This window comes from Herpailurus yagouaroundi, unplaced genomic scaffold, assembly GCF_014898765.1.
Source record: "Herpailurus yagouaroundi ecotype Mexico unplaced genomic scaffold, PumYag 140, whole genome shotgun sequence".
NCBI lineage: Eukaryota > Metazoa > Chordata > Mammalia > Carnivora > Felidae > Herpailurus > Herpailurus yagouaroundi.
Genome location: NW_024412395.1, coordinates 50,468,413 through 50,477,516, shown reverse-complemented (window position 1 = coordinate 50,477,516; position 9,104 = coordinate 50,468,413). Strand labels below are relative to the sequence as shown.

At 38.0% G+C, this 9,104-nt stretch overlaps 1 pseudogene; it reads right to left on the bottom strand.

The window, feature by feature from the left end:
• Positions 1 to 7,780: 7,780 nt before the first annotated feature.
• LOC121030335 (ATP synthase subunit g, mitochondrial-like) lies at positions 7,781 to 8,089 on the bottom strand (annotated as a pseudogene).
• Between the last annotated feature and the right edge of the window lie 1,015 nt (positions 8,090 to 9,104).

Here is a 9,104-nt window from a genome sequence, read left to right as displayed (position 1 = left end):
GAACAAAGTATTTGCCACCTGAAGTAGGATGGCTGAGTAAATTGTGGTGGATATGCACATGGAGTATTATTTTGGAGCCATTAAATAGAACAAATTAGAACTCTTCTACTAGGCTTGGAAGGTTTTTCAAGACCTCATTTTTATAAAGCAAACAGAGAATCTCTGCATGTGAATAAGATATTTATGTGAACATGGAGAAAATATGGAGGGATATGTATTGGATTGTTAATATGGGTCACCGTAGTTAGGTGGTGTAGGGTGAAACAAGAGAGGGTGAGGCAAGAGAAAAAGGAAAAGATTTTTTTTTAAGATTACAGTGAGAATGATATGATTCAGCACAATGGCAACTAGGGAAAAGTCTTATCCACACTCATGGCCTCCCCAAAAACACCAAAAACAAACAAACAAAAACCCTCAATCTAATATAGCCTTCACATCCAATTCCAATTTACAGGAAATATAGAGAATAGAGGAAACAGATTAAACTATATCCTGGAGGTCTCATCAGGAAACCAATGAGGGCAATTCTAAGGACAAATAACATGGTTTATTTAATAGAAATAAATTGCACAGACAAAAAAATGGAAAGGAAGTCTATTGATTAAAAGATGTAATAACCATGTGCAATATATAGAAATTATTTGGATCCTGATTCAAAGAAACATACATTAAAACAACAACAAATCCATTTGAAGCAATTTTTCTGAGACAATTAGCAATTTAGATAATGGAATAGCTGATTCTATTCAGAAATTATTGTTAATTTTCCAGATGTGATGGTGATATTAGGGTTATCAAAAAAAGGAATGCTTGTTGTTTAGAATAATTACTGAAATATTAATGGATGAAATAATGTGATATCTGGGAATTGTTTCAAAATACCATAGTAGTGGGAGGAGTGGATGTGTGTGTGGTTGGGCCAGGATTAGCCATGGGTTTATGCTGGAGCTGGCGATGGGTACCTGGGAGTTCAGGATACTAATCTGTCTACTTTTATGTATATTTGGAATATTCTATTATAAAATGTTTAAAACCTGATAAAACCATACTTTTTAATTTATATACAATTTTTTACAAAAGCGTGTAGTTTTATAAAGATGATTATACACACACACAAATACATATATACATACACACATATAATCAATGTTCTTTGGAATTAAAGTTCAAAACTTAATTAGGCATTGTAGAAGCAGGGAGGGGCATACTGAGATTAGTTTCTGGTCTCATAACTGGGCCTGGAATGCATAGCTTATTAAGAACAGACTGCTCACCTAATGGAAAGTGCAGTTTTGCTGTAGGTTTTTTATACTTCTAAATATACTTTCTTTTTAAAATTTTTTTAAAACGTTTATTTAGTTTTGAGAGGGAGAGAGAGAGAGAGAGAGAGTGCAAGCAGGGAAGGGGCAGACAGAGAGGGAGGCACAGAATCTGAAGCAGGCTCCAGGCTCTGAGCTGTCAGCACAGAGCCCGATGTGGGGCTCAAACCAAAGAAGTGAGATCATAACCTGAGCCAAAGTCAAACGCCCAACCCACTGAGCCACCCAGGCGCCCCTTCTAAATATATTTTCAAATTTTCCCTACTTCTTTGTCATAATGATAATACAAAGTAAAGATACCTCATTGCTATTTTATAAAATACATCAGATGCTTTCCTTACAGTCATGGAGTTGAAGTTGTATTTGTAAGCACCCAAATGTCAAATCAAGTGCTTTGGCTATTAACCAACAAAACTAGTCAGGCCCTAAGTATTTATGGTGCAAAATAATTTGTCAGGTGTTATGGGAAATACAAATAGACAACAAACTTGGCCATCAACAAGCTTGCAATGTCTGGAACAATTGTTTTTATTTTATTGTATTTTATTTATTTTTAAAAAATACTTTTAAGTAATCTCTACACCCAATGTGGGGCTTGAAATCACAACCCTAAGTTCAAGAGTCACATGCTCTATTGACTGAGCCAGCCAGGTGCCCCACAATTATTGTTTTTAAATCTAAACATCTTTATCATCTAGGTGCACTGGATTCATTTAGTTTGCAAGATTTATGGACACTATTCTATTGACTGAAATTTGTGAGATGCTATTAGCCTTTCAGATTTTCTGAATATAATGTTCTTGTCCTGCTTCAATACAATTAAGTACACATGGCTTTTTGGTGATTGTTTCTTTTTAAAGGTGAATTATTAGTTTGAAAGCAAACTGCCTAGAAGCTTATTTGACTATAAAACATCACATCGTGGGAATGGCCATGTTATTGTTAATGTTATTAATGAAACCGTCCCAAAAATAAAGGACATGTCCTTGTTATAATAGTCTGTTCAAGTTGATTGGCTGTAGATGCAGAAAATGACTCATAGTGGAGTATACCTGACCTAATGCAGGTCAGCTGCCCAGCCACCAGTGGCCCTCTGATGCAATGCCAAACATTTGTTAAATAAATGTCCCAAGTGAACTTTTGTCTTATCTTTACAATGTCCTGGGATTACTGCCGGACAATGTCTCAAAGCAGGGGGCTAGTTTCTTCAGCTTCTCCCTGAATGAGAGCCTTTCCTTTGCAGAACAGGGACTGCAGAACCTGGGTTTTGGCTCTGTTCCATCTGTATGGAGGCTGGTTTAACATTTAAACAAAATCTCAATAATTCCAAGAATTTTTTTTACTATTATCTTAGTTCTGTTATTAAATAAAAATATGATGTCATCAGAGAAAAATAAACAGAAAAATCATTCCTTATTTAGCAAATCAGAGCAATCCTAAAGTTCAGTTTAGTTTGTCAAGTAGTATGCTACAAGCATTATCTCATTTAATACTCATAACAACCCTATCAGTTGTTAAACTACCAACTAATTTAAAGTTGAGAAAGCAGAGACCCCGAGAGGATTAACTAATTGGTCCAATTTACTTACCTAGTTATTCAGACCCAGATCTGTCCTACCTCAGTGTCCATACGAGTACATTCATGATCACTATCGCTATGTAGAGTACATTCATTTTGTCTTTTACTCCTATGATCTGTGTTTGTTTGTCTGCATATGTTTTATATTTATTTTATTTTTTTATCAAAACAGTGTCATATGTATTATTGGCTGCTTTCTAAAAAAAACCCATAAACTTATCCAGAACACTTTCTGATATCAATAAATGTTCTTTTGTTCAGTGATTTAAAAAACAAAAATTTGTATTGTATTCTGTCATATGGGTTTGTTTGGCTAACCTCCCATAATCAGACATTTAGATTGCCTCTAATTTTAAAAAATTAAAAAAATTTTTTTTAATGTTTATTTATTTTTGAGAGGGAGAGAGAGAGAACGAGCAGGGAGGGGCACACACACACACACACACACACACACACACACACACACAGAATCTGAAGCAGGCTCCAGGCTCTGCACTGTCAGCACAGAGCCCGATGTGGGGCTCAAACTCGTGAACTGTGAGATCATGACCTGAGCCGAAGTAAGCCGAAGTAGACGCTTAACTGACTGAACCATCCAGGCGCCCCTGAAGAACACCTGTAAATGAACATCATCACACACATCTGATGTTTACTTAGAATAAATTCCTAAATGTGGACCACTTATGCATGTTTATATGGTCGAAGTTTCTGGTAGACTATTTCAGTAATGGACAAGCCTCCACATATCCATGTCCATGTGTGTAGTCCCTTCCCGTATTGAATCTGGGTTTGTCCATGTGACTGATATTGGATAATGAGTCATCAGTGGGAGTGATACAAGGACAGGTGTTAAAATGGCACATTGGAGCCTGCCTATTGGTAATGCTGTCACCGTGTAAAGTCTGGCCTATGTTGCTAGGGTCCCACAAAACAGCTGTCTGCCAGAACCAAACCACCAAACCCATGAGTGAGCCATCTCAGACTATTAGTCTGTTAGTCCATGAGACCATCAGTCACCAGATGATGGCAGCCTGGCACACGGCCCCCAGTGAGACACCCCCACTCCCACCCCCACCCAAGTTGGCAGCACCCATCACAATGCTTAACTCACAGAATTGTCGGCAAATAAAGTGTGCTTTAAGCCACCAAGTTTTGGGGGTGGTATGTTATATAGCAAAAGCTAACTGATACAAGATTGAATAAGTTTGATATATATTTTTATGCAAGGTTATTTGCAAGTCCGGGATGGAACATGACACTGGGAGAGCTTGGTAACATTATACCAGCCAGTAGGTGGTTTCTTAGTCTTTTCTAATTATCAGCTCATTTAATATGGATTTTAAATATGCAAAACATCTTTTAATTTCCTTGGAATTTCCATTAATTTTGCAGTAAACAGCAGTTTATATGCTTCCCTAGTAAAAAAGCAAATTATCTATGGTTCTCTGGACAAAGACAATGTTCTATATTTGCAAAGAGTTGAAAAATTATTTAATCATTACTATAACAGAACCAATAACTTATAAAATGATTAAAGCTTAACCTTTCTTTCAGCCTGGAAGCTTTCAGAACTTTTCCCCTCTGTCCTTGTAATTTGCTATTTTTTGCCAGGAACTAACCAAATATGGTTCTGTTTTTATTGACCTTCAATCTTTACGCTTCAAAAATTTTCAGCTCCATTTATTTCAATGATGATTGCTTCAGTTTTTTTGGCTTTGTTTCTTCCTTGGGGAGCCTTGTAATTCTTATCTTAAGCCTCTATTTTCTATCACTTTTATTTATAATCTCTATTTAGGGGCGCCTGGGTGGCTCAGTTGGTTAAGCATCGACTTCGGCTCAGGTCATGATCTCACGGTTCGTGAGTTCGAGCCCCGCATCCGGCTCTGTGCTGTCAGCTCGGAGCCTGGAGCCTGCTTCAGATTCTGTGTCTCCCTCTCTCTCTGCCCTTCCCCTGCTTGTGCTCTGTCTCTCTCTCTGTCTCTCAAAAATAAATAAAACATTAAAAAAAATTATAATCTCTATTTCATCATTTTCATATTTTTGTCCTCTTCCTCTACAGTCTGAAATAATTCCCACATTTAATGTAATGTGTCACTGATTCCATTTCCTATAGTGTTGGCTTGTGGTTTACTACTTGTAATGAAGATTTTAATTCTGATAGTACATTTTTAGTTGCTTGCTTCTCTTCCATATCACATTCTGTTTTCTTTCCATGTCCTTGTTTTGTCTCCTCATATCTTTTACTTCTATCTCCTGAATCCGTGTCTTCCTATTTTCTTTCTTTCTATTCATATTGCTGAACAATTTTCTAAACTTTTGTGTGGGGATTCTATAGAAAGTCACTTTCAGATCCACATACCTGTATTAGATTGCTAGTGCTGCCATGACAAAAGATTACAAACTGCGTGACTTAAACAACGGATGTTTATTTTCTCACCCTTCTGGAGGCGGGAAGTCCAAGATCAAGATATTGACGGGGTTCAGTTCTTCTGAGGCCTCTCTCATTGGCTTGCAGATGGTCACCTTTTCCCTACGTCCTCACATGGCCTTTTCTCTGTGCTTGCTCAGACACGATGTCTCTGTGTCCGCACTTCTTTTTTATAAGGACATCAGTGAAATTGGGTTAGGGCCCACCCTAGCAGCCTCATTTTAACATAATCACCTCTTTAAAGGCCTTATCTACAAATACAGTAACATTCTGAGGTACTGGAGATGAGGTACTGAGTACCTGAGGTACTGGAGTTTCAACATATGAATTCTAGAGGGACACAATTCAACCCATAATAGTATCTCGGTTATAAAAATCATGTTCCCTTTTCCTCAATGCTTGGCCACGCCACTTACAATTCTGAATTAGCCTTCACTTCCTGCATATGCTGAGCCTAAAGATCAGCTAGAAATGAATGTTTATTGTCTTTTCTAGTCTTCTCTGAGCATGCATGCTGCCCTGGGCACGTGCGTAGCTTTCTGGATTAGCTAGTATACTCAGGAGCTTTTCAAAGCCCTTATTCCCTGAAGAATCTCATTCCCCAATGCTTTCTTCCTGGCTTTTGTCATGTCTATTGTTTGCTTCAGTTGTTAATTTTTGTCAGGTGGCAGCACTTGACTGTCAACATTTCTGAAGAACATCCTCCACCCTAAGAGGGTTATAAGTTAAGTGAAACAAAGGTAGGCTTTTTGTGATAATTCTTCAGGGAAACCACAGACAGGTCAAAACAAATGTGATTCCTTGAGAGCAGTTTTCTCTACCTCCTGTAGTACCATGAATTCATACAGAGGATTCAAGCTGCCATCTTGAAGCCATTGTACCAGGGAAAGGGATGGGAGAAGGCTGAATCAAAATGCCATAGCGTTCTCTTCCTATGTTCTAGTGGCCTTTCTCCTGGTTAAGTGTTCACTTGATTGCTGTAAACCCTTGCCTATTTTACAGAATTCCAATAATGTTGGTTTTTACAGTTTTTGCCAGGTTATTTGGTATTTCTGGGGAAGCACAAGCCCCTTCAGGTCCCTAATGTGCCATCTTCACTGACGTTATCAATCTGCTTGGACGATGTTTGAAGTCCTTTTGTGTATCTTCAAGTGGATAGTGGGTTGATCCAAATACTACAAATTTGCCTTCTACAGTCTAACATACTTTCTTCTTTGATGATTGTGGAGGATACTGGCAGAATTTTTTCCCCTGGTTCAATGTGTGCATCTCTGTTATGCTAAAAAGATGGACTATCTGAAAAACTTAGTTTTTAGAATCTGCCACTAGAGATTCTTCTTGTTTTTAATCTACATTCTTACAGTCATATTTTAATCTCTTTTGATGATTTCTCCTTCTTTAGTCCAACCTCAAATGATGGAGTCCTTTCAGGGATCAATTGTAGATTTTTTTTTCCATCTTATGTTCTTCTAGGAGATTTTATTTTATTTTTTAAAATGTTTATTTATATTTGAAAGACAGAGACAGAGCATGAGTGTTGGAGAAGCAGAGAGAGACAGAATCTGAAGCAGGCTCCAGGTTCTGAGCTATCAGCACAGAACCCAATGTGGGGCTGGAATCCATGAACTGTGAGATCATGACCTGAGTGGAAGTCGGATGCTTAACCATCTCAGGAGTCCCTCCTCTAGGGGATTTTAGATCCTTCCAAGCCTGTAAATACCACAGATACTCCAATTATTCCAAAATTAACATCTCCAGTTCTGTAACTTATTGAATTCAAGACCTAGTTGTTACTCAGCATTTCTCCTTAAATCTCACAATATCCCATAATAAACATATTAAAAACTGGACACTTAGTTCTCAGTCTTGCAATATTTTTTCCCCTCAGTTCTTTTCCAGAGAAAAGCCTTTGGATTGTTGAGGAAGTTCAAAAAGCCTTGGGTTTATAAAAATGATTTATCAGAGATGTTCTAATATTAATGGAACAAAATTAGAGAAAAGGAGACTGGAGTTAGGATAAAATTCAATAGCTGTGTCAAAAAACACAGCTGCAGATCCTTACAAGGGAAAATAAAAAAAATGTGAATCCAATGGGAGTGTGAAAAAAAGAGGAAGTGACTTCATGGAGTTGGAAGTTATAAGTACGTTCGGTGCTTAGAGATTTAAGGTGATAATTGAGAAGCCACATTGTAAATCTGAGGAAGGATATGCAAATAGCATTGCTGTGAATTTTATCGCTATTATAAAATTTAAATGGGAATGTTTTGGAATTTAGGATATACTAGGAGATACCGGAAATTACACATGGGGTTTCAGGCATGAGAAGGTATAAGTATACTTGTAAGTATTATACATTAATTTATTATACATTATTACAGATACAAGTTTGATCACACATGGTCCCAGAACCCTCACATAGTAAATCAAATATCATCAGATGTTAAAGATTGGTCTTCAAATGTTATCACAAATGATGCCATGATTGTCTGTGATCTCATGGATATAAAACTGCATCCATACCTCTGTGGCCACCAAACCATTCAACACAGCTTCTTTAACTGAGAGCTGTTTGTAGCAGTTTAAGCACCACGGATGATTTTTTTTCCAGGCTCTAAGTAGTAGTAGGATTCTCAGCAGGGGTTGGAGAAACCATCTCAACCTTAAAGTTGTTCCAAAAGTTGGCTAACCAGGCTTTGAGTGAGTCACAGCAGCATTTATCAGCACCAGAGCCTTTTCAGTAAGGTTACGGACAAACTGGACCATGGTTCTAGGAAGGAAAGTTTGTCACCTTGAGTGGCTGGCTGAATTAGGTATAGATATTTTACAAGATTAGATATTTTACAAGACTTATAATAGGAAAGGGAAGCAGAGACAGTGGAGGAGAGAAAAGCTTAATGCTTTACCAGTAAACTTGAATTGTCACTGACACATCAGGAATCAGGGCAAGGGAGGAGGGGAAGTCAGTAATCACTTAGGTGGGGAATCACTCAGAAAAGCCGTGATAAGTGATTGGAATGATGATTTGAGATGAATCATCAAGGAGTCACATAGTTAGACTGTTTTTTCTTTATTTCCTTCTCTTAATTTCTTGTGTCATTTTCTGAATTCTCTATGATAAGATCTGCAGAATGTATAAAATGGTGTGTGTGTGTGTGTGTGTGTGTGTGTGTGTGTGCCCAGGCTCTTTCTATTGTTCACCCTTTTCTTGGCACATAGCTCTTCATTTTTTCGTATGTCACCTCGTGGTCTCCAGACATAATTCCTTGAGATCTGATTTGGAGAAAAATACTGTAACTTAGAATATGATGTGTTTTGAGTTGGGCTTCTTTGGTACTTGCACACACAAACACACACACACTCCATACACATTCATTTATGCTAGAAATAAAGACATATGCAACAGTCCAGAAGAAAAAAAGGAACTTGTGACTGTCATTTGTACATGCCCATGAAAGACACGCGACACTTTGAAATGAATTTCTGGTAATTCAGACGGCCACCCTTCCATCCTCAATAAGGAAGTGAGGATGTGCCATATCTGCTACTGTGGGATGGGCTGTGGTCTAAAGGCAAGGGTGGCTGGCAGCATCCTGGGAGAGATAAGTATGGACTCCGAAATGTGGTCTGTTGAAAGTCCTGGGCTGACTAGGAGACTCCCTAGTGTTATGGCAGCAACCTGCATGGCTGCAGAGTCAGATGCAGCTTGAATTTGGCTGCAAGTCCTTTATTTTGTCCTGCCTTAGTTTGAGTTTTGATGCTCATGACCAAAGTCCTTGAA